The sequence below is a fragment of the Struthio camelus genome, chromosome 6 (genome assembly GCF_040807025.1).
Source record: "Struthio camelus isolate bStrCam1 chromosome 6, bStrCam1.hap1, whole genome shotgun sequence".
Classification (NCBI taxonomy): domain Eukaryota; kingdom Metazoa; phylum Chordata; class Aves; order Struthioniformes; family Struthionidae; genus Struthio; species Struthio camelus.
In genome coordinates, this window is record NC_090947.1 from 16,784,691 (window position 1) to 16,811,376 (window position 26,686).

The window sequence follows — 26,686 nt, forward strand, 5'->3', positions numbered from 1 at the left end:
GGAACATCAGGTAGAATTCTGTGGTGCTTTTGTAGCCAGGAGATCCTGATTTTCTTTTGGAAATACCCCCTTTGCATCGTTCATAAATTACAAGAAATTAATATTTTGCTAGAAATAAATAGCACAAAAGGCTCCTAGAGACTTTGTTGGTGCGCTCTGGGAACTGTTGGATTTCTGTGGCCCGCATTTACGATCTATGTTGACTACATTCTTCTGCTGAATGTAAAAATTTAAAGCCTTTATTCACTTTTATTTCTACAGTGCCAAAGAAGTCAACAAATAATGATAAATAAAACGCAGATGAGTTTACTCCCAATGGCTTTAATTTAGATAAAATTTACACAGAAGGTCAGGTGCTCAGCTGATGTAAATCATCATAATTCCATGGACTTGATGGAGCTACAGCAATTTTATATCGGCTTTGTTTACAGTGGTATTTAAGTAACAGAAATGTAACAATTTTCATAAATGCTTTATTCACTGACTGTCCATGAAACAGATCAAAAAACAAAATAGGATTGACTTCCTCATTCTATACTTTACTTGATAGTGCACGTCTCTCTATGGGCTCAGGTTATGCAATGACTGAAGCACTATGTGTAATATTAAGTCTGGTAAAATCTAAAGGCCATACTGTGAGTCTGTTACACTATCAGATTGATGTTGCTCGATTGGTTTCAGTGGGACTGCTTATGAGAGTAGCATCCTCTTAATTCGAGGAACTGAATCAGAACCTTGCATGTTAAAACACTGGTAATGATTAGAAGAAATTTGTGGATCTTTTGATATAGTGTCAGATATTCACCTGTTACAAATCAAAGGAAATTCACAGAAAGCAAAAGAACTTTTCAAAATGCAGCTCCGTTGAGGGTGTCCACTTCTGGCCCTTATTCTAATTTCTTTCTATGAGTTGGTTAGTATGTTCCTTCACAGTTCTAAATTCATAGCTAACACTTACCAGAATTTGACCCTTAAGGCTGCTCTGCTTTCACCAATCTCCATCCAAGTCTCATGTGATTCTCACGCGCACACACACACACGTGCAGACACACACACACACGCGCGCTCTCTCTCTCTCTCTCTTCAGATTACTTTGTTGATAGAACCTCATTTCTTTTAAATGCACTTTTGGATCTCTGCTTCTGTGGAACAGGCTGGGAAACTGATGGTCTCACTGTGTAATCAGAGCAGGACAGATGAAAGCAAAGTGGAAAAGAAATAATGTCCAGATGATCGCATCTTCTAAGCCCCATGATGCAGGACGATGCTTAGATTTTAAGCAGATTAGTGATGTCAATCCACGTTTCTCCATCTGATGTTCAGCTTTGAGCAAAATAATGGTCACACAAAGAAATCACTCTTGATACATTTTAATGTCATTTTTCTGTGGTATTTATATCACTTCATTAAAGAATAATATTGATTATATTATCCAAATTAGACTTTCATATTTAAGAGCTCTAGTTTTGAACAAATCTCTGCACACCTTGTAAAACAGATTATGAAAATTGTATGTTAATATTATCCAATGTGTGTTTCTTCCTTAAACCACACAGATTAGTAGTTGCTTATATACCTTTCTTGGCTCTTGAAACTTGTCTTTTCCACAACTGCAGGGACACATATGGTGAAGCAGATGCACAAAATGAGGAAAGAACTGGCTCAAACAAGCAGAATGTACTGCTCTGTCATGGACAAATAAAGACTGGATTTTCTAAAACTATATGATTGTGAGTAAAAATAGCACTAAAGTATGAATTCATAACTGTACCAAATAGGCATTTTGTTAATTCTAGTGAAAGAAAATCTTATTCTAGTTTCTTGATAGAACCATATTCTTTTATACTTTCTGGCACTATTTCTTACTTTATTCAAGTAGAATTTACATGACAGTTCATAAACCTGTTGTAGAAGCTCTGTTCATGTTGACAGTTTATATTAAATTAGATTCAGTTCAATAAAAAACTCTGTGTAAGCAAATATTTAATAACCTGAATATTTAAGAGCTCTACAGTCTTGCCCTAGATGTTCATAATGTAAACAGAGCTGGTTAAAAAATTCTGAATACTGAATTTATGCCTATAATTGCCTAGGCTAAACCTTTAATGTATGTAAAACAAATTCCATTTTATCTGCTTTTGGTAACGAGGATAATACTTAAGCATTCTTTTTTTTGTTCTTCTTCTTTTTTCCAATTACAATGATTGCAGAGTTGCCGCTGCGGACTTTGTGTTCCTTTTGTTTGTGTGCAGCTTTAGGGGAGGATTGACACTGATTTTTTTTTTTCATCTTAAAAGCGTATAAGAATCCAAACATGCACTGTGTGAGTTCTGTGAGGCTGTTCGTGAGAAGGTGCGGCGGCTGAGTCTTCAGGGCTTAGCAGTCTGCCAGCAGCCTTCAGAAGTGGCAGGAGCGCTGAGCACTGGCAGCATCCAGAGCAGACTGTGTTGCGCCCTCCCACGCTATTTGTAGGCTAAGAAACCAATCTGTTTCTCTCCGCTCTGCCCCAATGATAGAGATTGCCTCTGTTGATAAATACAGTGTAAGGTTTAGAGTATACATTAAGCCTGGTCAAAATTAAGGAATTCCCTGAGCCAATATTTGAAATCTGTGCTTCTGTGGATGGCCAGCCAAATTCTGCCCAAATGCTTAAAAGCCATCATGCATCTCTTAGATTTCTTACGGAAAAACATTCTCTTTCCGATATCCCCTTCTGTCTGTCTGATTGGAGATTGAGACACATTTGCGTAATTGAAACGGTGATGATTTGAATTAAGGCATGTAGGCTGTAAATGAGATGCGACAGTTTGTAGTATCTCCCATTTTCATTACTGTTTTTGTCATCGTGATAATGAATACACGTTGTAGCATTTTCTCGTCTCATTACAAACTTTCACATAAAGATGATGCATTGGTATTTTAATACCTGTTTCTCTTTAATCATGAGACCATGGCATATAAGCTTGACCTTTCAATTTTCTGCTGCTTATTTTTCTTCTTTCAATTTGTTATTCCATTTTTTACCATACAGATTAATTATGCTCTGAAAAAAATGATGTTATTAAATATCAGACCATTCAAAAGCAAATACCAGAAAGATTAATACAGCACAGCCTTTTGCTAAGTTTCTATTTCTCTCTCTCTTTCCTCACTTACACAGAAATAAATATAGATCAAGCAGAAAAACATAAAACCATTTTAGAAGGAGCAGTAAGGAGAGTTAACATCCTAGGACTAATTAAGTGTGTTTTGGAGTCTGAAAGATCAAGTTCAAATGCCTCTAAAGGTTTTCATGTGCTAATCAGGGACTGGCAATAATGCAGAATGTATTGTATCACTAAACAGCACTTCATTTGGCCAATTGAGGAGCTACGCTGACAGATATTCTTTCATGTTTTACTGTAGCCTGAAGGATGGTCACCAATAAAATAAATTTTAAAAAAAGTGAATAATCAGGTCCCACAGATGTAATAGGAAAAAATATTCTGCAACTGATTATTTCATTCAATGAAAAGCATAGTTAAAGCTGAGCTGGATCTTCTAAACACTTTGGATACAGATTATATTGCAAAAATGTATGTGACTGAAGAGCCATGAATTGCACTTAAGAACATACTCATCACCTCACACAGTGTGCCAAAACTTGAGGAACAGAGTAATTTATTCCTAGTTTATTTCTACTCTCAGATTGGTGGTGTGATTATTATCTCTAAGATTCTGTCTAAGGGCTGGTATAACATGATTAGCCAAGACGGATAGAGATATTTGGGAGAAAGTTCTTAAGGAGAAACTGAAGAACTTGAGAATCACAAAGTAGAACACATAATATTTGCTACAGGCTTGTGCAGGCATGAGTGCAAATAGGGTGAATGATCTAGAAACAGATAGAAATAAGCCCAGATTTGACATCGCATGCCTTATGGGTGTGCATAGCCATAAATAAATAAAACGAATGTGTATATATTCTTACCAGGCTAACTATTCGCCTTCTCTATGCCTTTTTACCTTTTTGATTCACCAGTTTCAAACTCCTAAAGGACTAAGTATTAGGTGTCTCTGAGCTCCAGCTTCTGACAAATTTTTAATCAGTCGATCCTATTGCAGAGGCATTCTACGTTAAGAGAAGCAACTTGCAAAACTACCCATCTTGGAATACTTTGTAACACAGAATTATTGGAATGTTGTGCCTTTAGGTGGTATCCATCCATAGTGACAATCCTTGCTGAGAATCAGGAATAGGAAACCTGAAAGCATACTGTATGGGGCTCTTTATGGTGTTGCATTTAAGGCAGGATTCAGATACTGACTAAATCTAGTAAAGTATTAATATTGCTATAGCCAGAACAAAACTCTTTTTAGTGTTACTACTCTTTTGTTTGTCTTGCTTTCATTTTGGAACTTACCTGATTTTCTGTCAGATCTTTAGCTGAAATAAAAAGAGAAACTTTTTAATAAATTAATGTATTCCATGGCAAATGTGCAAATGTGTATGACATGATCCAAGCATGATCTTCGAAGCACAGAGAAGGAGAGAAACCATTAGCATTTGTACTGGTTAGTGACTAACGATTTAGATAGAGATGAATATAAGCAACTGAAGAAGAAAAGACTTGCTGTCATAAAACTCAGCTGGATGGAGTGAAGCTGGAGGCAATCTTTGCAGGTTTTGCCTGTTTTTTTCCCCTCTTCACACTATTAATAGGGAGAAGGACAATATGGTCCTAAAATAGTGTGTGAAGCCTAGCAAAACCTCTCGGTTTCTGGTCATTCATCATAGACAGTTTATACAGAAAACATAGAACTTTTGCCAACACTGTGGTCGTCTTGGCTCTCATCTACCTGAACCTTATTAAAAAGTTTCCTAGGTCCCTCTGAGCGTTAACTATGATCCGTAATGAAGGGTTCCCATCACTAAAGTTTTTTTGCCTGTATGTAGTTACATCTATTGCTGCAGTGTGGTGAGTATTACTTCCTTCTGCTTGCAGATCCCAGATTCTGTACAACAGAGTGAAAAACAGATGGCTGAGGTCTCCTGTAATGCTTATGGAAAGCAGGAGTGATCTAAACATAGGGAAGTTGACGGAGTCAGAATTTTCACTACCTGAAAGTTTGTTCTGATAATTTGAACCTGCAATCCTTGTATTTTCAAATGTAAATAAATTATGGGTACAAACCAGAGTTGAGGACACAACTTTCAGACCTACAATCTTGAAGAACAAATGGCGCTATTATAAACTTGAAGATGTGTCCTGAGGGCAGTTTCTAATTCTGTTTTGTGCAATAGTGGTTACAAATATAAACCTCATACTTTAGTGTTCAGAACTACTGATAAGATCTGACATACAAATAGTAGATGCTCGTTTGCCTTTTTTGACATATAAAGTGAGCAGAATAATAACATGCACAACTCTGTGCATTTATATAACTTCTATATAACTTTTGAACTGCACTGTAAAGACTAGAGGAACAAATACCGATCAACAGACTAGTGCTCTAGCCATTCTCGTGTTCCTGCTGGTATCACAGAACAGCTCATTGCTACCAGCTGTAGTCAGTTTACTGATTTTAATGCTTACAACCCACCTGGTTATGCTGGGAGAGAGCAGTAGAAGGAAGAACTTCCCTTTTATTTTCGTACAGTGTATCCGATGTTGCATTTAGATAATGAATGTAACAAAACGTGCATGCTGTGCTAAGTGAAATTAAGATTTTTCAAGAGTGCGTTTTCCCTGTCTCTCTGTTTAGGTAAACAGGTGTCTTCCTTCGTCCCTTCCTTGGAACTAAGTGCTGCATCCTTGGCATGGTTTTCTCTCAAGCTTTTTCCAGCAAGAAAAGGGAGGATAGGGAATAAGCCCAGGAGATGTGCAGCAAAGGACAATCTGTAACAAGCCAGGAGCAGCCTTCCAGAACAGAATGGCGAATAAGGAAAAACTGGAGAATAAGTGGAAAAAATGGAGACGTGTTAGAGGCAGGAAGTCAACGCACATCAAACAGCAGGAGCTTAAGAGACTGAGAAGCCAAAGAGGTAAAAGAAAGATTGAACCTTCAAAGGTTTTTAAGGTTTTGTTTCCTACTACTAGCTTCACTTCTACAGCTGAATTCAAACACACACCTTTGTAATTTGTGTGGTAAGTTTTATGACTTATTTATTGACCATGCCATCATACTTGGTAGTCATGTTCATTATGAATAGGAGGATAACATCAACTTCAAGTATGTATGCTTGCTGTTACTTATGCTGGGTACTGTTAAAGCTGCTGCACCTATCTTAAGCTCTAAGAAAGGTCAAATGGGGACTGGAACCGTTCAAGTTTTTTGTTTTTTTTTTTTAAGTTTGGAAAAAAATGGTGACAGAGGAAAACTATAATACGTAGGTACTTGCCAAACTTTATTCTGTGTTTCATTTATTGCAGAGATATATAGAAAAAAGGCTTAATTATAAATTAACTGTGAAGGCTTCAGAAAGCTAACAACCTTTAAAAGTCAGAGAAAGCTACTTTATATCTTATTCATGTTAATTAAATACATTAAACTGGACAAAAACTATGAAAGATCACAGAGAAGGATATATAGATGATGGAAGTCTGTACTTACCCACAAATTTCCAGACACTGCTGTCTAACTGCCTTCCTGTTGCTTTAATACAGCACTGCTTTAGTCAAACAAAACTGTTGATAAATCATAATCCATGTTTAATAGTGTTATGAAATATTTATGCTGACACTTACATGCCTGCTATCATCATTATTTTAAAATGCCAAAATAATTGTATTGCTGTTCCTTAACACAGTAGTAGATGCAGTCATATAAGAGGGTGCCACTTCTTTTTAAATCCATTAAAGGAGCAACAAAATACTTGCAAACACAACAGAAAGAAAAAGAAATATTTAAATTTAAATGCAATCTGATTTTTACTAGGGAATTTAGAATAATTGTAACTTATTCCAGTTGTGCATGGCACTTTACCAGTGTGGCTCCAAGGTCCCAGCCTAGTTACTGCTAGCAGTTATACAGATGAATAATGCCTTTGACTCTTCCTGAACTATGTTTGCTTAGAAGATACATATCTCCTTCCTGAACTGCTTCAACAGAAAGAGACAACTAGTGAGAAACTAGAGACATACTCAGAACTTGACTAAATTCAACAAAACTTACATGCCCCGTTTCACATGACTATTCTCACTAATGTCGATCCTTTTTTCAGTTGTTTAATATACAGTGTTGGACAGGTTTATTCGGGATAGATTGGGATAAAGATGCATCTGTGCAGTAAGGTTATACGCATGCCTGAGCAACGCCTGCAAGCACAATTGCGCCTGATGTTTATAAGCATAGCTGGCCTAATTATTGTTCCTGGGCTTTGACAAGAATAAAGGAGCAATTTAAAGAAATGAAAACTTCCAAGAAAAATTCTCCATTCTTAAAGCTCAAAGCAAAAACATTAAAATTTGGTCAGGTTTGGTCATTTTAAGCAAACAGAAGTTTTGGAGTTCTGTTCTGTAGTCTGAAAGGACACACATTAAAATAGGCTGATACTCCAAGAAGAAAAGCAAGGCCAGATAAAATGATCCTACCATTATGCATGAAGGAATGACTGTCATGAGATTCTCTAGAGAACTGCCTCACCTGAGTTTTACTGATGAAATAAAACCCAATGTAACTGATGAAGTGTAGTAAATGAAAGGATATTGCCATCAAAATCCTTCCTATTTGGAAGTAAACTTGGAAAGATATTGATTTTCCTATATACTGTGACGAAATGCCTGCATTAAAATACTCTTGAATCTTCAAGAAGAAACAAAGGAACAAACCTTAGTCATTAAAGGCCCTTGATGTGAATTGCACGGTGCTCAAGTGAGTTGAATGAAGTCAGAAAGTAAACCAGAAAAAAGCAGCTGAAGTACTATTTTGCATGGATAACTATGAGTAGCACATAGTTTGTGTCCCAATTAGATTTCAGTTTAGCAGATATTAACAGAGGGCAGAATAAAACATGAGTAAAAAGCCTGAAGACATTTTCAAGTATGTGTGCATGGGTAAGTTTTAAAGAAACTGTACACTTCTTGTCTCCAGTTTACTATTTAATAACCATTTTGAAATATGTATATATATTTTCAGATGTGTGTATTTGTGTATATAAATTATGTGTACAGTGTGTGGGCACATAGCAAATAATTACTAATGGCATCCCTTAAAACCTAATGTATAGCACAGGTATAGAGTGAAGAGGGAACAGCTGGTAATGACAGTAAGAAACTTTGGCAGTAATAAATCATTTTGAGTTCATTCTCTACAAACTTTTCGGGAAAGTTCTGCATCACTCATAACATACTATAAAAGATTTCTATGAATATATTTCTCAGTACTGTTAGGTAATTGAAAAGAAAAAAAACCTGGAAAGAGCAAGAACGCCATAGGAACTAAATGTGCTGAACAAAGGCAATAAAAATGAATTAGTTACCCCAGGTGCATTTCCTTTTTATTATGTTTGCTGATTATTATTGTTATTAAACCTAGCAGGTTTGTTTGTTTTTGTTTTATTTGGGAACACAGCCAATTTATGGCTAATTTCTATGGGCAGGAAAACAACAACCTTTTTTATGCATTAATAGTGCATGGTGAAAATGAATGCTTTTCTGCCTTCCTTTTCTTATTATCATTTCACCCAACCTGATCCATAGTGTAAAAAAGGCCTTCTTGGGTTTGTCCAGGTCAGCAAAGGAAAGTAGTGCACAATCTGAATAATATTTTCTAACAGAGCATTTTTTCAAAACTATAGCAGTGGCAAAAATATGAAATGTATGTAAATTGTGAAGAGCTATCTCCTTTTGTTTTATGTGCAAATCTGATCAATAATTAATTGTAAAACTACAGTATTTGGGTGCATTCTCTCATATAAACTGACATACCTCTAGTCATACCATTTTTTCTCAGTGGAGGGTTGGGCATATACAAATTACAGTAAAAAAGGAGTATTTAAAAAAAAAAAAAGAAGGGGGAATATATTTCATTACAACTAATGAGGAGAGGTCTGTTTAGGTCAAGATGCTTAACAAGCTGGTTTAATGCCAAGAACTGGCAAAATCTTCAGTTTTCCCACATTACTTAAGTTTGCCCTTCGAGAGCAAGAGAGGAAAAAGGGGAAAGTTTAGATGACTGATCTGGAGAGAATCCTCACCTTTGATGCGTGCTTGGCAGGCTTTGTTGGAGAAAAAGATTTGAGTCTACTTTTCTTCATCAGAGCCTGTTGGTACCCTGAGGCAAACTTTTCCTCAGTATAACTAAGAATAACCCAAAGTTATGACTTCATCTTGAATCCATAGGGATGTCTCTTTCTATGAACGTGCTTCCCTTTCATAACAATACGAATAGAAGGGAAAAGGCAAGGAATCTAAGGCAGGAAAAGAGTAAATCATCCACTTAATTCAAGTAGAAAGCTATATATAACACAGAGTTAGAAGAAAAGTTAAAAATCATACTGACTAACAATGTGACATTCCTACCCTCTCCCCAGCCTTCATTTGTGAACCTTTATGTTATCCCTGAATTGAGATCATAGGGAACAATTCTTTATTTGAATTTGAACAGCACCAGTTACTGTGTTGAGTAGTTAAATAACAATTATTGTGATGTGTAGAGAGCTTAAACCCCTTAGATTCACATCTAATTTTATGTCAAAGTAGGGTATTGCCAAAGCAGAGAAGAAAGTGAATACCTAATGACTTCTATCATTAATCCTAGCTGGCTCAGCTCAGGACTCAAAAATATACCATGAAAACCCGCCTCAACAATTTTCATGGACATCCAGATAATACAAAAAGTAAATAAAGGTCACATCCTACTTCATTAAAACCTATAGGAGACTAAGGGATTTCTAAAGAAACACTGCATGTTACTGGAAATTGCATGAAATGAGGGATGCTATAAGTGGCTGTTTTCAAGTATTCTTTGCGCTGAAAACAAAGATTTTACACAGATCTCACCAAGGACTAGTTTCTGGCAGTAGCAGAACATTAGTTTACATGCTACAGGGGGACAAAACAAATAAAATATCCATCAGAAAACAGAAGTACCTGTCAGTCTGACACTGGAGAAAATTTTCTTCACAGACTGGCCTCTGAGAAACAGTTAAGAGCCTGTTATGAACTAACAGTTCTATTGAAGGGCTGAGGAAAATCTCAGCTGAGGAAAACTGAGGGACTTAAAGGAGCTCAATTATTGTAGTTTATTTAAAAAAAAGATAATTGAGCTGTAACTTGATTTGCTTGTGTAAATACCTTTATTTGGGGAAAATAAAGTACCAAAGGGCTCTTTAACCTAGCAGAGAAAAGCTTATTTAGAGCCAGTAGTTGAAAGCTGGAGACAGACTTATTTATATGAAAATGTGTATATAAGCATGTATTTCAAAGTTGTTTATGTCTCTATTATTAGAAGCTTTTGCAAAGTCTTATTTTATCTTCTTTCATTCCTTTTACTTGGAAATTGGTTACAACTTGACGTTGTTAGGTTAGTTAAAGGCCAAATCTGAGGAAAAGAACAGAAGCGTCCATCCTCTAGTGATCATTAAAAATCTACCTAGATTCCCTCCTAATGTTCCTCTAGAAGTCCCATTTAGCCTAAAGAAGCCAAAACATAAAAAACCCTCTCTCTGTAACTCCTCAAACTTTCTAAATACCCAACTATCCCGATAAAATTATGTAAATTCTGAATTTAAACTAAGCCGTTTATTATTGATTTAGGCTGTTTACTATATGTTTTAGTTTTGGGCTCAAATCTTGGGTCCCTTGCGAGTTTTATGCCACTGACGTTAGTAAATGCTGAGGTGGGTTATAGAAATATAAATAGGTATCTCTTTAAAACAAGATTATCCATCTGTGGTTCAACAAATCAAACATTGTCAGTGAACGTTATGTCCCTAATTTAATCATGTCATGCTCGGGGTTTGATTTTATGCACTCCCTACAGTGGTTACGTTCTCATTTTATTTATTGTCGTGATTGCATACTGCAGCTAAGATCAATTCATTCTGGTGAATATTTACAATGTCACACTCAATACTAACATAAACCAACAGCTTAGAACTCAAGGGGAAGCAGATTAAGAAGCTTTCTCATTTGTTCTCTGGCAGAAAATGCTATCACAGTCTTTCTGACAAGAAAACAGTCATCTAGTTGTTTGCATCTCTTCTTACATATATAGCTAATGTTCTTAGAGTTCATATGTGCATTTATTAATCTACTGTCACTGAGAAAAACATCTAAAAACCTACCCATGACCCTGGAAACCAATGCTAAGACGACGTTCTTGCTGTATTTTAAGATGCAGTCTCAACCTCTCCTTGCCGCTGTTTTGGGAGAACTGTTCCATATTCTGCACTCTTCAGATGTTTTTCCCAGTTGGTATGATGCAAGCAAAAATAAAAAATCAATATTACTGGCAAGTTAGTGCAAACATACAATGACTAGTTGACAGAGCATATGTAAGTGGGCCTGAATTTTATAAGGGAAGCTTTACAAAACAGAGCTTTCTTGCTGTCGCTAAGGCTTGCTGTCCTTATGCTATATCTTTTGCTAGGAGTAATGAAAAACACTCAGATATGACACTATTCGTAACAACATGCAATTGGTCATACCGGAGCAGGGCAAACATCTGCCTAGCCTGTCCGTGGCAGTGACCATTAGCAGACGCTCAAGAAAGACTAAGATGAGCACAAGCACAAAGTAATATCTCCTTCCCCGGAAATCCTCCCAGCTTCCTGATGTCGGGATTTAGAATAAGGATGACAGTAGTAAGGGTAGCATTTGGTTGCTTGTTTGTGTTTAATTATTATTCGGAATAAAAATTATGTTCAGTCAGTTCCTAAGCGCTTGCTTCAGCTTGTTGTGACATGTGTGAAAATGCTCTTTTGATAAATGCAGATGGTTTATGTTCATTCAAACCTGCTGAATAATAACCAAGGTAGGTTTGTACATCATTTTCACGTCAAACTGACTTTAGTTGCTTTAGATACTACTCAGGACATCTGCAAGCTGAGTAATGGCCTCAATTATATGTTTTCATAACAAGTTTAGGCAGGTTATCACGATCACATAAATCCATTACAAAATAATCATTTCAAAATATTCACGTCCCACACAAACCTGTTTTTCAACGTGTTCCAACTGGCAATGGCTTGGATATTTTACTGGCCACAATGTCACAACAACGCCTGTAAGCTGCATGCACAGTTTAGTTTTCCAAATCTTACTGTGATATGGTTTTCCCCCTACCAGTCTGTGATACTTTACCTCTAAAATATTTTACTTAGACCCACCTGTTTTACAGATAGGTAAATCACCTCCGTTCTGTTTTGCTAGGAGGATTTATTCTTGTCCCAGCCCAAACAGCTGATGGGTTATGAGAAAAATCAATGAGCTCTACATTTCTCAGTATGTTCAACTCAGCTGAACAGTTATTCTCTTGTATCCATAAAACCAAGTCAAATTGCTTTAGGCAAATATCAGGACACTTGTAGAAGCAGCTACAATTGTCAGCACTGGTGACATTAACAACACAAACAAATATTTATGCTGACATCCTACACTATATGTAATAAAATGTCCTCTGCAATGCAGACTTTCTGAGATTTGTGATATCACAGTTTATCATCTAGTTGATAACAGTGGCCACAAAAAACAAACAAACAAACCTGAAAAACAAACATGTAACTTCTCTTTCCAGGATCTCCTCTTTGTATTCTGTCAGCAAAGTGATGCATTGTGTAACTTTGATAGGTCTGACATGAATGAACTCTGACAGGAGAGAGACTTTGCGAAAGGCTGAAGCTAGTAATATAACAAATTGATACATGACTCTGCATCACGAAAGAGTAGGAAAGAGCACTGATTACAGCCGTATCACTGAACCACTAAACAGTGCTTCTGAAACATCTGATATACAAGCTTTTTCCCCCCCTGCAAAATGGAGTATTTAAGAGCATACATAGTAAGTTAAGTCATCCAGTTACAGCCTATAAATTGTGACACGGAGTTGCCTCTTGGTTATTAAATATCTAATAGTACTGAATTAGAAATGAGGGAAACTTTGACCTATTCTCCCTGTATATTTGATTCCATCAAAAGGCGAAAATTCCTATATATTTCCAATTTCATCAGGGATTGAAATGAGTCAAGTTGGCCCTGCTCTGAGGAGGCAGTTGGACTGTATAACCTCCAGAGGTTCCTTCTAAGCAAAATTTTCTGTGATTTTTTAAATAAAATATGAAGTTCATGACACCATTGTCCTCACAGATTCCAGAGAAATTGATTTAAATGGAACTAAAATAGGTCTACTGATACTGAGAAGCCCCTAATAGCTTTTTAATTACACTTGGGAATGCTGCATTATTACTTCTGTTTTTTCCAGAGATTGTTTCAGCATTGAAGCTCTCTATCAGTTAAAATATATGCACCCACCAGAACAGGGTGTGGTTTTACTCTTCACATATCGCAGGCATGACAGAAATAACCTGTTCAGGCCAGAACTATCAATAGTAATTTAATTACAGACAATTTCATTTTTCCAGATGTATTCTTTTGAAGTGGGGAACAGTAAAGGCATCAGGGGCAACTATGCAGCTCATCTTACCTTCATTAAAACGTGCAGAAATTCTGCTCCTGAGTTCTACAGAGGCAGGAAGAGCTTAGCGGTTTGCAGCTGTGCACCGTGAAAAACGAAACGGTGTGGTTGCCCTGTTTTATATGAGGTGAAACAATAGGTAAGTGCCTAGCACTGGCAAAAGCTCATACAACCTTGTAAAGTAACCATTACTTGCACTTAGTTAAGTGTGTAGTTGGATGCAGTTGATAAAATCTGTTTTCTGACTGATAAACTTCTGATAAATGGCACGGCATTAAAGACCTAATAAGAACTACTTACTGCTAGAACTGCTAAAGACAGTAAGAACTGCTAAACCATTGCCCTTTGTAATCAGAAAATCAAAAATAAGTTAATATAATGATCTTGAAAAATCCTGTTGTTCTGAAAGGAGCAGCCATAAATACAGCTGATAAATTTACTTATCTAGATAATATCTTTCATAAATCTTATAACTGCATGTAGAATATAATAAGTCCTATAGAAAAAACACCTACATTTCAGAAATTCATTCAGTATGGAAGTCTGATTGACACCATTTACAAATCTCTATTATCAATTTGTCAAGCATATTTCTCTAGGATACTGACACAGGTGGCATGGACTGCTGTACCTACCAGACTCTGTGCCTATGGAAAATGACATCAGCTTTCCAGTTGTGCTTCCGTACTGACAGCAAGTAAAGAAAGACTCTGTGGGCACCTGGAAACTCTCTAGATGAGAACTCGAGCTGTATTTCCATAATTCCTTATTTCATACATCATCTGAGAAGTTAATTTACTTGCTTGCAGCACAGGCCCTCAGAAGTTACAGTATTCAGTCAATTCCATCAGTACCTATCATGCATCAAAACCTGCTTGCAACCTGCTAGCATTTGCACAATGACTTTACTTGGCCTTAACATTATGACCAGATTTCTAGAAATAAGATCTATCTTTGTGTGCTGGTCATTTTACGTTGCATACCATACCAGCCCTCCCCTCCTCACTACCTGTGATGAAGTGTGACTCATTCCCATATTGCCTGTAGCAGTCCTTCAGGAAAAAATATTCTCCATTTGAAGCCTAAGTTGTCTAGATGGTTTGATCTGCCTGAGATCCTAAGAGCAAACAAACCATCCGCAATGTGACCATTCAGTGGATGCTGGTACACAGGAGAAAATGAACCACAGTGATAGAATAAGGGATTTTCCTTTGTCATTTTGTATATTACCCGCCTGTTTAAAAATTAGAAGAAGCGGTATGCAATACTGTGGATAGTGGTGGCTTCTAGTTTTTTTGAGTCCAGTCGAAGAATAATGTTGAAAACCTAAATTGATAGTTAAATGAGAGACTGTATTTTAGGCATTCACTTATTGTTAGAAGCTGTTTCATGAAGAGAGCGATGGATTGTCCAACCAATATGTACCATACACCTGTCAATTCTCTATTAGCATTTCTATCTGTAAAGCTTTTAAAAGAAAATTTGAAATAGTTCCCTGTTTTATTACAAATTGTGGGCTGAAAGAGAAAAATTCTGCATAGAAGGGGGAAATTTTAAAGTTAAATCTGGACATCATTTGATCCATCTTCCAAGCTAGTAGGATCCACTGTGTTTAGAGAGCCATCCATACACAGACCAGTAAAACTCTGAAAGCAGAGGTTCTATAAGCAAATAGCAGCTGCTTGAACATTTTCATCATTTTTTCTTGCAGTTAATGATCTTTATTGATATTATTAACTTTTTCTGTTATTTTATGCCCTGTACTTTAACATCAACTTCTTTAAGTTTTTAGTATTCATTGCATAGTGTGACATTTAAAATACTGTTTTCTTGTAATTACCAACTATTGCAGAACAATAACTTTAGAAAAGCACTCCTATATAGAATATATTTTTCTAAGATTCATATATTATGATGCAATATTTCTCCTTATTTTCTGCAATTTTAAGCCATTTGTCTTTTTTTTTTTTAGCAAAAAACACAATAGGAAAAGATGAGCAGCATGAATCAAAGAGTAGATCACAGGCACATATTTATGTTTTTGCAACATTTTTAATTGAATTGTCTAGTTCCCCAAAATCACTCAAGAAAATGGATATTCTTGTTTGCTTGGATTCCTGCATTGCAGTTAGGCAAATACCAAGAAATAGAAATAGAAAGGCTAATATGATATTTCATTAGCAACAGTTCCCCCATAAAAGTCAATGGGAAAACGTAATCATATCCAATTGAATATGATTCACCTTGTTAATAATAATAATATCACCTTGTTAAGTGAAGATTTTGTTTATTGTACACATGGAGAAGAGAGTCTCAAGCAGCTGCATATGAAATCTGGCATCATTGAACTCCATAGCCTTACCTTTAGTCCCATATTTGCAAGATTATCAGGCCATATTCTGCCATCTTCATTATGTGGTTAGTTACCTAAATCCTTTTTTAAGGATAGTGCTCCTTAAATGGCGTCCAAGATTACAAAGGCTTCCAAACATATTCCTGAATATACATGTATGTCTACATGAACTGGTATTTGAAACAGTGCATTTTTTTCTCTGAACTCTCTTTTTTAAATATTAGAAAAGGTCCCAGAATGGCAAATAACAGAGGAATTGCAGCAACAGCCAGCTGCTGCACTTGGGCACAAAGATCAGGAGAGACTTTCTGCATCCTCTTCAGTGCACACTCACTGAGCAGCTGGATACGGCTTGGCCTACAGCGATTTGTCATTTTGTATGTGATTACTCAACTTAAGATACAAATTCATGTAAGCCTTAAGCTGTGAAGTCATAAAAATGATAAAATAGTAGTGAAAATAAGATTTATGAGATACACCTAAGGTGTAAATATGAATAAAATAACCCCAACACATACATAGTTAAATAAATTCTGCATTCCTACACTTATTCAAAATTGCCACAAAGTGAAAAGTCTAATTTATAGCTTGCTATCAAAACTATGTGAAAAGTTACCACATCACATTATTTGTATGGAAACTTGATAAATGCCTGCATTCTTTTAACTGTTTAGGCAGGGTTTGAATTTGATTCAAAGTTTTTTTTTTTGTTTTTTTTTCCCTGTGGACCCATAAATTTTACTCTAGGAAATCCTGCATAGAGATTTGCATGTATCTATCTAAAGTTTTTGCACGAAGCAAGATCTGTTGTGTCTGGGGCATATGTATTACATAAAATAAATATAAGGGCTATTTATAAAGGCTGTACTGTGACGCTTGAAATCCTGCACAAGGAAAGGGAACTGCCCGCTGAGGTACCTGGGTTCCTCATGAATGATGGCACGAAAGAACAAGACAGGCTACAAGCCTCTCTCGGCTACTCCGGAAAGTGGACATAAGCTGGAGAGAAAACGAAAGCAAGGGGATGAGGCTATGTGGTCAAGAGCCAGAATAAATCTCTGAACTACAGCTCCTTCTTTAAGATACTCCAGCGATGGCCCAAAGTGCTGCCTGATGAAAAAAAACTAGCACACCAGAACTGGTACTTAGTGGATTACACCCACAGCAATTTAATACCCCTTTTCTCTGCTAATCCTTCCAGATCTCCCCACAGGAGGTTTTGGAAATATATATTAGGGACAAATTGCTAGTCCCTCCTAATAGACTAGAAAGACATACTTATTCCTCAGTCTGCAGCTTAAAGAAACAAATCAGTCATAATGTGTCCCCGCTGTGCTGGCAAACTCCAGTTAGGCTGTAGTCAGGAACGCCATCCAGAATGCAGCTGAGTCAGGAATTCACCACCGCTAAAGTTGCTTTTGAATATCTTCCTCAGTGGAGTTTGCCACCCTGTCAACAGAGATATTGCACTCAAGAGTAACTGTATAGATAGCTGCTCCCTAGCCCACACTTGTCCAAATGCTGTAGGTTAAAAACATTTTCCTATTACATATTTTTAGAGCTAATCTAGATCATTTTGACATAACTAGGTTAAGGAGCAGTGATAACTGCCTTTATGTCAGCAGCTCTGAGCAGGATGGGGTGGGAGGGAGAGAGAGAGAGAGAGACAGGACATGCAGGCAGCAGCATGGTGAGGTGCAGTTGAACGTGGAATAAGAGCATTCATGTTTTACCCTGGGTCTGGCACAGCTGATCGCAGCGTTGGCCATTGAACACAATGAATCAATGTTTGTTGCAACTACCCTGTGAAATTCTTAGTTTTTAGCTAAACATCATTAGGATCTGCTATAAGGCTCAGTAATATTTAGATATGTGACAGATCTTTCGGTATGCAAACATTGCAACTTACTCCTGGTTCAGTATCAGTAATCTAGCAGTTGATCAGTCTGCAGGTAGAACTAACAACTAAAGGAGATGGAAGAAATGCTTGTTTCAGAGAATTAGGGGCTATTATGAATAGATGTATTTACCTAGTAGGGCTGCTCTGCCTTCCATCTCCAGGATCACCTCATTTCAAGAGTCATGATGGTGATTCTTAATAATGGTATCACAGCGTTAAATGAGCAATGACCAGTGACATTAATTCCCTGAAATATTTGAAGCCCATGACATACTTGCACCCAGCAGAGTGTGGCTCAGAGTTGCTTTTATGGTCTTGCTGTTGTATGGTTGGTAGCAACACTGTGGTGCCTGCGTTATCTAGTTATGTTTTATGAAACGCAAAAAATAAATTATAAAACCCTACAGAAGAAAATTTGAAACTAAATTTTAAAAGAAATTATTTGGTTTTGTCCTGATTTTGCAGTAAGCTTGACATGGAATCAGATGTATATCCGTGCCTAACTTGGTATCGGTATTTCACATAACCTGTGACCACAGCAAGACCACCGTCCTTCTGCAGTGGTGTTCATTGTTTTCTAATATGTAAAACTACAATTGAATAGTGAAATAAACAATAAAGGAAGTTAAAATTTCGTAGAGGAATAAGAGAATCCTTTTACGGAAGAGTAAAAATGTAGAGGAAGGCCCCTTTCCATAATGCTTCAAATTAATCCTCAAGACTAAAACTCATGCCCCCAGTCTCCTCCTCATGGTTCACCAATTTATAAACTTACTGGATCCCTCCTTCCTAGAAATGTATCTCTGAAGTTTTGAAACAATGAATACCATCAGAATTTCTGCCAATTAAGCTTTACCAGCCCAAAAGCTGCAATGTGTTCCTACCCATATAGATGAAGACAGACAACAAAAATTAACCACGTAACTGCTTTAGCAAAAGCATAGGCAGTGTGCCAAGGAAAGCGGTTAGTCCTCGTTACTGGGCACTCATGAAACCATTTCCAGGATGCTATCTTCAGGTTTGTGCCTCCCAGTACCACCTGGAGAAAGTATGCTGGAGGGCCATTAAGCTGGTGAAGGTTCTGGGACACATGACAGATGAGCCGAGGAAGCTGCATTTGATTAGCCTGGAAAATAGAAAGCTAACAGGGGCAACTAGATGCTGTCTTCAGCCTGTCCTTGAAGATTTTTAAAACTTGCCTGGACAAGGTCCTGAGGAACTTCGCCTTAGAAGTTGGTCGCTTTTCTATTATTTTAAATCACTAGCTGAAAGTTCTTCCTCCTCTCCCCTGATACGCATCATTAGGTTAAGAACGGATATCCCGGGATCTGTAGAATCTCCTCCTTTTATGGGGCCTCTGGGAACACTGGAGACAAGGCGGTACTGCATGTACCCTGATATAAACCCTGAGAAAGCTATATTACTTCATCTCTGTCTTCTGCTGGGGACACTGAACTTCATGAAGTCAGGCCTATATACTATAATATACTGTGCACTAGCTCTACATGACAAAACTAATATATTGTGTTCTTTAGTTTCTCTCTCACTGACCTATAGTCTTCCTGTCATGAGCTCAGATGCACTTTGGGAACAACCTTGAGAGCAGTGTTACAGGGACTGCAGCTGTTACAGAAGATTAGGAGTTGTCCTTCTCCTTTAAAAAACAGTGTTCGACTTGATCAGGTAAGAGTCTCATCTTTAATTCGAGGTTCAAATATCCCCTTCAAAGTTCCCTTTCCTGGTTTGCAATATCTCTCCTTTTCCTTCTTTTATTCTCAACATGGTTTGGGGGGGGGGGGGGGGGTTGATAAATAAATAAGCATTAAATCTGCTATAATAGATAATAATAAATCTGTTATGATCAACTTAAAAAAAAGGTTGGACTGTGAGCAAAGTAATTAAGGCATCAATTTCTAATACTTTTTTCTAATATTTTTAATAATTTCAATAACTTGTAATTACTTGCTAGCAGCTTTACAACATGAACGAAAAACATCCAAAATGATCAAAGGAACATAAGATTACTGAAGATTATTTCATCTGAACTGAAAATGTTTTGTTGCAGGACAAATATAAAGTGCAAATTAGCAAATTAATTTCCCCCATATAGTCTTTACTTTATGCTCCTTTTATCATTTTGTACATTTTTGGTTCCTGTTGTAAGGCTATCGACAAGTATGACAACTTATTTCATATGTGAAATAACATGTTCTGAATGTGTACCAAAATAAACTTACTGTTCCATATAGTGACTCTTCATAAATATTCATGTACTTCAGAAATATATTGGAACTGCAGAGTAATTAGGGAAGTTAGTATTCAGTTATATTCAACTAATAATCATAACAAATGCTTGAAAACTATTCATTATGTCTCAGACAAAGAACATGTTGCCTTTACATATTTAAACTAAACGTTAGCTTAAAAATTAAATATTTTAATTCTGCTGCAGGTTATCTAGTCATTTGTGTAGTGCTTTATTTTAAGTATCATGGGAAGATAATCTAGCATTATGGAAAATTAGGGTATTCTTTACAGAGCTTTTTAGCTATTTTTCTCATTATGACTTAGTAGAGATGGAATGAAACCACATATGCTGTTATGAATAGGTTCAACTTATCAAGAGTTTCCTGTATTAAAGACACAGAATATTTAGCCAGTGCCTTATGGAGCCCTGTCCTTATCACTCCTGGCCATGCAGTTCACACTTCAGCACCACATTTCTGCTTACGTGAATTAGCAATTAAAAATTGCAAAATGAGCAGTTTCAGCAGTGAAAACTTCTTATTCAGGAAAATGAAAACAGTGCATACATCTTCCCTCTTAATAAACTAGGACAACGTGGAGTAGACTAAATCACTGAGGCAAGCACACATACAAGAGAAAACGTGTATAAATGTTTTGCTATCAGTCTTGGAGCTTAGAAGACATTTGTTTAATGCGGCCAAATGAAGGCCAGAAGAGGATATAATTTCATTTCATAAATACATCGGGGAAACATCAGAGCAGCTTCAGCTCTTCAATAGCATCAAAAACAGTGCTGAAAACAGTGTGGACCCCAAACCTGAATAGTATAAGCTGACTCTGAGGTGAAGAAATCTTTAGGCTGAGAATTGCAAGGAGATTTCTAAAACCGGAGGAGGAGAAAGTCTGCAACGTTCTGCCCCGGAAGCAGGGGTAACAGAGAGCTGAGTGCGGAGTGGGACACGACAAAATTACAAAGGAGGACAATGTGATGGAGTCACACACCTGGCGGGTTGTAGTACAACTGATTGGGTCTTTTTCCTCTATGAAAACATCAGCAAGTTTGGGAGGGGAAACTTCATGCTGCACGGAAGAAACAGTGAAGACTACTCTGACTCACAAAGTTAATCTGCTTAAAAAAATCAACACGGAGAAATTTTGTAGTGAAGCAAAATTTCTACCAAAAATTGTGAAAATTCCCCCTCAGAATAATTTGATTGCTACAATGAATGTAAGTTACTCGTTGCTATATCACTACAATCTCATAATAAATTAACATGCTATGTTGCTTACTCATCAGCATCTGCCAAACTATTGACCCATACCTTCTCTAAGAGCTTATGGCCTCAAATTTCCATACTATAATTTTCTGAGATATAAACAAGAATTTATAAAATAGTTTTCAAAACCATTTAACCAGGACTTAACTCATGTATTTTGTGTGCAGTCTGGGGTAATTTAGGCATGTTTAATTATATGAACAGCTAAATATCTTTCTGCTAAGTCTATTTATTCTGACCTCCCATTGGGAAGTGTAGACCCTTTGAATGGAAATCATATCTACTGTCTTCATTAGTCCTCCATACACTTTGCTACTTCTTTCTCTGCCTTTTCTGGAAATATACTATTGTATCTATTAACATTTTTTGATTTAAGTTATTTTTTATGAACCTTTTATTTAGGAATTATGTAATCTTGAGGCACAACATCAGTCAATGAAATATGTTCCCTCCCACAGTAACTAAACTCCAAGGATTACTATATAGGTAAATTTTATTAACATTTAAGTATTAAATTAACCACGAAAGTATGAGCCTAATAGACAAATCACATTAATGAGCATATACACTGGCAAGATGTCAATGGAAGTTCAACTGAATTACTTTGCTTATTCATAGCTCAAGAAATTAGTGGTATAATTAATCCTTTGTCACTGCTCCTAGACTGGAAATATCAATAGTGATTACAACAATATTTTACAGTAGCCTGCAAACATTTGTTTCTTACATTTTATTACATTTTTTGACGTGAAGAAAACAGGCCTCACATAAGGTATTTTAATATGACAGATTTTCCTATAGTTTTTCCATGGGAACACATAGATATTTAGGAAAAAAGGGTAATCTGTAAAGAGCTCTAATAAGAACTCTCATTAAGTCTTTATGTGCGAATTCTTAAAGTTACCTTGTTCTCCAGTGTAATTTGCTGTATTTTCTACAATATCAGGAATAACAGAGGTTGAAAACACACTGTCAGTCCCTGCTCTTGGGGTTTACAGTATCTTACTCCGTTCGTAGTCACTCCGACCGCACCGCAGACGCGCACGAAGCGTAGCCCCTGGCCGGGCCTCGTACCGCGGCAGGCCGCAACCCCCTGGCATGTTCAGGCTTGCAGAGGGGGGAGTGAGGGACCCTCCGGCGCCTGCCCGACCCGTGGTGCCTCCCCTGCGGGTGGCCGTGCCGCAGCAACGCGGGGGCTTGCTGCGCGCGCAGGTGGAGCCGGGCAAGGAGGCCATCTCCGCAGGCCCCGCGGAAGCGGTACGTGTCTGCTCTGCAGTCATGGCCTTTGCATTGGAGCTGTTGGTTCATAACCCGTTACTAAGCATGAATTTAAACATCGGAGTCAGAACTGTGAGAGCTGCTGTGCTAAACTGGCTTGAAACCGGGAAGTTCGGGAAATCTTGGAAGAATAATTTTTAGCTCCGTGGTCTGTGAGGTCAGTCTGCACCAGAAGGTCTCCTGAGAGGAAAGCTGAGGGCATTCATCTGTTAAGACTCGTTATATTGGCAGAGGGAAATAGACATAAACTATATCAGGTAAAATGAAATCAGACATATCACTGGACTATAACTGCAATACCCCAGATAACACTAAGTAGCTTATTTGCCAATTAATTACTTCTCAAGACAACATTAACTTTTGTGAAAACTAAAAAATGCTCGTCACCCTTGCAGCCTAATGTGAAACTCGCATACAGCTCAGCAGAGGATATTAAAAAGCCAGACACTGGTTTCCTTCATACTGAAGCAATGTCTTTTTCTTCCTCTTAGTGTTTTACTCCCCCCTCCTATCTTCCACTCATGCCAAGTAACAACTGCATTAAATAAATAAATAAATAAATAGGAATAATAATATTTACTTGAACTTCAGTGCTTAAGTCGCAATTTCCATTGTGACCCTCTTCATTTTTATTCAAGAAAATAGAATAAAAACATAGTGCTGGTTATGGTGATTTCCTTTGATGAAAGAGGTGAAGAAAATATGTAGATTGTGCAAACTGATTATAGAATATAAGTGTACTGCAGATTAAAAATTCAAACCCAAACTTAGAGGAGTAAACCATCAACATTACTGCCTTGCATTCATTCATGGTCTGAAATGATTATGGTAGATATCACAACAGCCCAGCAATTTTAATAGAGGATTTAAGGACTGGGTAGATAAAAAGCAGAGTTAGACAACATATAGAATTAATTTTATTGAAAATTTCTGAGCGCAGTTTTAAAATATGGGCACTACCTTGTAATAGAGACCAGCTTCTTCAGAAAACAAAAAATCATCAACTCATCATAACTGTCATATAACAACTGACTCTTTGAATGAAACTGTAGACAGAAAAGAAGAGACAAAGAAAGATTTACTCATGAGAAGAAAGCTAAAAAGGAGATTAAAAAGACATCTTGAAAATTTGAAATGCCAGGTTCATCTAGTAATCACCATAGTAATCAGAAGGGGGAAGATAAGTTGGAAAATATATAGAAAAGAATATGTATATTTAAAATATGTGAAATATTTAACCTTGTAAAGATTCTCATGATACCTGGTGTTATGCGCTAGTTTTCCTTTCTGAAGAGTTTTGGATATTCTGCACACAAAGGATTAAATGGTATTTTTGGTTCATCAAATATTAATTCTAACTTGATCCAAAGGACTTAAGAGACCACAAATCTGTATGAATCTTACCTAATATGTTAGCCATTATTCTAGTATATACCATCAGCTTATACTAATTTGGCAAGGGAGTTTAAAAGAGATGTTCAAACATTTTCTTACCCTTTTTTTAACTATTAATTCTTCAAGAAGTAAGTAGTTCTCTTTTTTCCTTGTAGAAGCTGAAGAAACAAGCAGGAGATGAGCACATTCCTGATAAGCAAAAATATCTATTTAATTGCTATTTAAAGCCGTAACCAAAATATGCCTTTAGGCTTTACTAAATGGATGGTATGCAATACATATGCTGAAGAGATGCTTTTATTATGTGCTGGTGGCAGAATATAAGGGAGACCAGTCAGAAGCAGATCATATGGTGATGGAGAGTGCATATTGCTTTACAGCGTCTTTTCTGTTTTATACACAAACCCAAACTGCTCAGAACTGGCATAGGCGAGAGAGGAATCAGGACATTCTTCTACATTTTTATATTTACCATAAAGAAAAATTCTATATTTTGCATAACAATATCCATAAGCTTTAGAGAGCTATTAATATCTAGCATAGGCACATCTTTATTTAACAATGTTCTGTCACACATTTCAAACCCCTTCTTAGTGTGTGAGAAAAGGGATTTTAAAATTTCATTATTAGTACTGATTTTGTCTTCTTTCTTTTCAATGCATATAATAGATAATCTTGTTATCTACAAGATTATCAAAAAAAAGTTCACTTTACGCCTCTGACTTCTGAGCTGCAGGACTAATGGCAGATCAGATAAAGCAACTTCTTGCTTAATTTGGCTAATGTCAGGATGCTCTGAGAATTAGCTAATAGTTGGGCCTCAGATGCATTGCTCTTACACTTATATAAACATCCAGTAAAGGTTCAGAATTAGCTCCTAATTATAAGTGAGGCAATTAGTCCCTTTTCCAATCTTAATTATGTTTTAATCTTTTGAAGCTGGAGCTGAACAAAGATCCTTTCCCTTCTTCTTTTCTTCCTTCACCATGGAGAATTTGTCTAAACTTTGTTTAGTACAGTAATGGTCACCCACTGCCGTTCCTTTGCGTTGAGTTTTCAGCACATCAATCACCTAGATTGGACTTTCTGAAATAGAAGATGAAATTGCATACGTTGGTTGTCAGTGTTTAATGAGACACCCTTGTGATAGCTTCAGTTCTGCTCCCCTGTCTTGGATTCCACTTTTGTTTATATAATAACTAAATAGCTATACCCGACAGTCATTTCTGCTGACAGCTCTCATGATTTTAAGCCTCAAAATAATGCTTGTTTTCTTCACAACACCAGCACATTTGCCCTTGTGACCTCAGCTGTCATTGTTTTCAGAAGTTGTCCTCGCCTTCAGGATGAGAATTATGGAAATGGCATCTAAGCACCCCTTCGCTGAGTGGCTCAAACCAAAACCCACAAGAAAAGAGCCTGATTTTAATTTATTGAATAAAACACCCATCAAAGTTTTTTGGTTTTAGGTGCTCACTCTTTCTGGTTTGACTGTTTGAGGTTACTAATTCTGCTGCCCAGAAAGCAGGTGGAGTCAGGCAAATAATAATAATCTCTAAGTGTCACAGGCCTCTGCTTTGGCTACAGAAGCTTGGGAAAAAAGAGCAGATTGAAGCTGAATCCTATTGCCCTTTCCTCTGCCTACTCACACACTGAAGAGACTCCTTACTGTGATAACATAGCCACACATATGGTATAAGCACTTTTTTGCTTTTTGTATAGGTATAGTGAGCAATGTGACCTCCAAAAGCCTAGAAGATGTATAGCTGAACGGAGGAGACATGGAGAAACATGTAAGTATTCCCAGCGACGGAATTTGCAAGACAAAGAAAGACAAGCACAAGGGACTGCAAATATGCAGAAAATGCTGCAAATACAGAAGAAGGATGGATGGCAAAACTAAAAACATGCTCAGCAGCCTGGTGAGCAGATGAGATTTTCCCCCCCACACACACACTTACCTTTTTTAGGGAGGGGGAGTGGGCCAAGCAGCACAAAACACCAACAACGAAAGAAGAAAAGGAGACTCAGGGAAGCCAGCGGGTGCCCCCTGCAGTGCCCACTCGCCTGCTTCCAAGAGCTATCAAGGCAGGTCGCCTTGGGCTCAGAGCCCTCGAGGGTCACGGCCATCAGTGCCAGCTACATGGCGTCAGCTCCAAGGTATTGTATGCTCACAGCTCATGTAGGATATGAGTGTTGAGAACTGAATGGTTTATATATGAAGTGAAAAGCTGTGATCATGTGTAAGAACTATTAGCTTAGAGTGGGTTGTTAATGACTGTCAGTCTAGTAAAGTTTTCCCTAATTTTCTCCTTATCTTCCTATTATGGTATTTTTCTGTTCTGGCAAACCTGCAAGCAGGTGTGCTCCATGGGACTGACACAATAATATGAGATATCCATCCAGCTCTGTCAATTATAAGAAAGACCGGTAATGACAGGGGAATTGTCAGGTATTAAGTTGAGGTCAGAGCAACAAATTTCATGACTAATCTGCAGGCCGAGAACAATCATTTGTAACAACCTTGTATCCTGAGAAGATTAGTAAGAAGGATTGTATTTCCTGAAATTGCATTGTGTTTCCTTTCCTGTGTGTTTTTCTTATTTAACAAAGGTGGCA

The 26,686-nt window shown here is 37.1% G+C and overlaps 1 long non-coding RNA gene across 1 annotated transcript; it reads left to right on the plus strand.

Moving 5' to 3' along the window:
* The first annotated feature begins 5,751 nt into the window (after window positions 1-5,751).
* LOC138067708 (uncharacterized) lies at window positions 5,752-25,875 on the plus strand. Its single transcript, XR_011142087.1, has 4 exons — window positions 5,752-6,025; window positions 13,565-13,756; window positions 19,448-19,553; window positions 25,790-25,875. It is a non-coding gene; the product is annotated as an uncharacterized lncRNA (long non-coding RNA).
* Window positions 25,876-26,686: the final 811 nt, after the last annotated feature.